The following is a 4,537-nucleotide window of genomic DNA, read 5'->3' on the forward strand; positions in this document are numbered from 1 at the left end:
CCTACTCCGTGCTCCAGTGAACTCCAAAACCATGAGTTCACTGCCACTGTGTTGAAACATTATGCAAAGAAAAGACCACTGACTCCAATTTTAAACCAAATCAAAGCAAGCTTATATTGCATACACAAGAGAGCTGACCAGCAACTGCCTCACCAGAGGACAGCATCTGACCTAAGTGCTGGCGGGGGATGAGGGGGTGTTATAACAAAAATTACAAAGGCAGGTGTCTTGGGAACTTACAGCTGACAGGGTTCAGGCAAACATAATACAAAGGCAGATAGCAGGTTAATGATCTATGGGCTTAACATCAGAGTTAACGAGGAGCAGCTGGGATTTCAGGGAGGCTTGTTATCTGGTCAAGGAGAGTCTGGCATGTCTAAGTTCAAGGCATAGGGAAGGAATCCCAAGAAAGTTTTTTAAACATCAAATTATGGTCAGGCCGAATAGAAATCTATTTTACAGTAAAACAGATATGAACTTTTCATGACTTTGTGATGAGATGGCTCCCAATCTTAACATGGAATTAGTCAGGGTTCATCAACTAACTGCCCAGCAAGATGAGAGAGTATCATACTGCATATCAACAGTCTGCCCAGAGATCAAAATTCAGTATCCAAAATAGTTTCTACTGGATACGTATTGCTTTTACACCATCATAAAGTTGAAATAGCATGGGTGGAACCATCATGAGGCACGGACTGTCAGTGTTTAAGGAGTGGAATTCTACACAGAAACTTAAAATAACAAGCAATTGAGTTTTTGCAATAACAAATGAATCTCACAGACTTGCTATTGATAAAAAATAGAAACAAGGGTTAAAACTATGTCCTTATGTTTATAATGAAGTTCAAAAACAGGCAAAATTATCCCATAGCAATAAACGTCAAAGCAGTGTTTCCTTTTGAAGGTAAGACTGAGAGGGCAGACAGGAGAGCCCTCTGAGGCACTGGAAATATTCTATATTATGATTTGGAAAAGAATTACATACATATATAAATAGGTAAAAACTCATTCAAGCTATATACTTAAGGTTTGCATTTTACTGCATATATATTCTTGTACATACATACATATATATATATACATTTTTTGAAAAGCTCATATCCTTTGTTTAAGTAATTCACATCTATGAATCCACCTCATGAAATCATTCATCATGCAAAGAACCATTCTGTGTAAGGATTTTCATTTGTTATTTATGATATTTAAAAAACTGGAAAACCCCCCAAATAAAGTAAGAGTACATTTTATGAGGAAATCAATGTGAATGAAACACAAAAAGCCACTGAAAGTTAATGATGTGGGAAATACTAAGGTGGTTTTGGAATTTTAAAATGCAAAGCACAGGCTGCTTGCTGCTGCACAGACCTTCAGTGTTACTGATTTATTCTTGAGACTCCTCTGTTCTCATCTGTCCTCGTGGATGAGTTCTAGAATGTTCAATTCAGAGAGATCAAACCACTTCTAAATGATAAGAATGGTAAATAAAACTTCCAGGGCTTCGACTGTCATGAACCTAACCTAGAAACAACTTCTGGCATGGCCCATATCATTATAAGAGGTTTCCCAAAGGGAAACAAATCAGTCATCCTGATATGACATTAGGCTAAACCATAAATTCTGTTTCAACAAGTCCTTTAACTTTGAGGATATGTAAGAGATCTCCCAGAACTTTGCTGTCTGTCTTGTTGATGCCCCAGGCTAGCAAGAAGGTGCACCTTCTTTCTCAACAGCTTACCAGCATCCCATGATGGATGAGCTGGCTTAAATACTGCTTCCAGTTCTTTTTTCTTTTTGTACTGAAATCATTTGTTTACTTTCACTATATTTGTACTTACTATCCCACAACCTGCAAATATTAAAGTTGTTTTTCATTTTAGTTTGTGTGTGTGTGTGTTGGGTGTGTGTGTGTTGGGTTTGTTGTTGTTTTGGCTACATTTTATTGATTCTTTTTAGTTATACATAACATTAGGATTCATTTTAACAACACTATAAAAGCATGGAATAAAATTTGTTCTAATTCTGTCGCCAGTACTTCCCCTTTTCCCTCCCTCTTCCCTCTACTCTATTGGATCTTTTGGCTATTCACTTATAGGTTTTGGTTATTTATTTATTTATTAGTGTCTTGTGGATATACACAATGGTGAGAGTCACTGTGGTATATTCATATATGTGCATAGAAAAATTAGGCCAGATTCATTCCAATGTTCTTTTCCTATCTTACCTCTCCTCCCTCCCCTTAAGTCCCCTTTATCTACTCCACTGATCTTTCTTCAATTTTGTAAAACACCCCTCTCCCCAGCTTATTTTGGATTAGCTTCTACATATCAGAAAACATTTGACCTTAGACTTTTTTTGGGACTTGCTGCCTCCTGTTCTCACACACTTAAATCTGAAAAACATCATTTAGATTGGAGCTGGAGCTGCAGCCTACATTCTCAGCAAGTTTGCACTCAGCCATCCTGACTTAGTGCAAGGCCTTGTGCTCATTAACATTGATGCATGTGTTAATCACTTTGTTTTATCATTTTGGGCAGGAGGAGTTGCAGGCCAAATGTACATTCATGTTGCCCGATATATCAACCAAGAAAACCTTCAGCTCTTCCTGGGTTCCTATAATGGACACAGAGACCCAGAGATCAAAAGACCCATACAAGGCCAAAATGATAACAGATGAAAAACATTAAAGTGTTCTACTTTACAAGTGGTAGCAGACAATTCACCTGCTGTCAAGGATGTTGTCAAGGTTGAAAGCAATTCTCATCCCAAGCCAATAAGTACAAAGTTGCTAAAGCTGGCAGACTTGTGGGACTGCCCCATGTAGTTCAGGCTGGGAAGCTCACAGAGGCCTTCAAGTACTTTTTGCAGGGAATGGACTCCAGACCATCTACTAGCATGACCCGGCTCACCTAATACTGATTCTACTGAACCTGGAGGGGGCTCTGGAGAAAGTCCCTTCAGCCAGTGTGTCAGGAGCAATCAGAGCTCAAGAATTCCATGAGTCCCTATTGCAAGGCTGCCAGCACGTTGCAGCAATTTCTCCTGCCCAGGAGGGAATAAGCCACCTGAGAAAATAGAGTCTGAAATAATTAGTGAAAAAATAAAAGACAAAGTCGGAAAAAATAGTTTTAAATACAGAGCTCCTGATAGGTCCAGCCCACACAGGAAGCTGAACAATTAAAAAATGGCTCCAGTGGTTTACTTAAGGAGTACATCAAAAGCAGGGATAAGATTTCATGGGTGGAGTCTTGCTTCATGATGTCTTGCAGTCAACAGATTGGTTGGCATCTTGGCAGTCTACACCCATCTCAAAGAGGCTGTGGGATATATGGCTGCAGCAGGTCACCCCATCTCCATTGCTGTGTGGGACCTTTCCTGGCAGAGCTGAATAGAAATTTACATGTATCTCAGAGGTCTTACCCAGCAGGTTTGCCACTGAAGTTCCCAAATACCAGATTTTCCTATTCAATGGGCTTACATGCTGATTTGGTTCACATATAATCCATGGATGGTTCTCCACAAGTTCCTATGCTCTAGATATACATGAGAACATGAAGTTGCATTGACCATGCAAGTCTACCCATCTTCAGATGGCACTCCATAATATACCATTTTATCCCATAAACTAGCCTTCTTTAACTCATATATGGCCATGAACCTCTCTCTAATAGCCTGGATTTATGTCTCTCTGCCCATCTACCCTTTTTTTTTAATCTACCAAGAACCACACTCATCCCATTATTGTAACTTTCCAACATCTTTAGCTTATCCATTCTCCATATCTTCTCTTACCAGTTTTTCTCCTATGTTCCCCTATGTATTTGATAAGCTTCTTTGTTTCTAACTCCATGTATGAGCAAGCACGTGTGTCCATGTTTGTGTGTACAGAGTTCTGTGATTTTAGACATGATTTCTTATAGTGCTTCTGTAAAAAAAAAAAAAAGACAACAACAACCAAAAAAAAAAAGACTTTTTTTCATCCCCAATGGTACTTTTAAGGGAAAGGTGCAGAACAGATATTCAAGTAGGGCAAGCCACTAGATTCTCTTCTGGTTCCAAAATTATTTTTAGAAAGTTTATATGTCTCATTGTTTAGAAAAAATCCAAACTGGTCAACAAGATTTGCAAAGTAACTTCTGAAGAGAGAAGCTCTGAGGACTGTGGAAAAGCATAAGTTCTGTTTGGACCTGTGATTGATTATGACCAATAGCAGAAGGAATGCCCGTCACACAGAGAGGCAGGCAGAGTGGCTGGTCACCTGCTTCTGTTGAAATGGATTCACATATGCATCTTATAAAGAAAAGGGAGCCCATGATCAATGAGGTTCTGATACAACAGGAAGTTTAAGCCAAAGGAGTGGCTTAATTACTAGACTGACTTACTAGACTCTCTTAGCACAAAAGGGTGCAAAATAGAATGCCAGGCCTTCCCACTGCAGAGCAAAACTTCTACCATTGAAGCATCTGTCACCACTTTCCAGACAACTACACATGTACAAGTGCCTCCCAAGTCTGTGTGGAGAGTGGTTATTCATTCC

General features: G+C 39.3%; 1 pseudogene; it reads left to right on the forward strand.

Annotated features, from left to right (window-relative positions):
- The first annotated feature begins 1,425 nt into the window (after positions 1 to 1,425).
- On the forward strand, positions 1,426 to 3,001 carry LOC114092840 (protein NDRG3 pseudogene; annotated as a pseudogene).
- The last annotated feature ends 1,536 nt before the right edge of the window (positions 3,002 to 4,537 follow it).

The sequence above is a fragment of the Marmota flaviventris genome, chromosome 7, assembly GCF_047511675.1.
Source record: "Marmota flaviventris isolate mMarFla1 chromosome 7, mMarFla1.hap1, whole genome shotgun sequence".
Taxonomy (NCBI): Eukaryota; Metazoa; Chordata; class Mammalia; order Rodentia; family Sciuridae; genus Marmota; species Marmota flaviventris.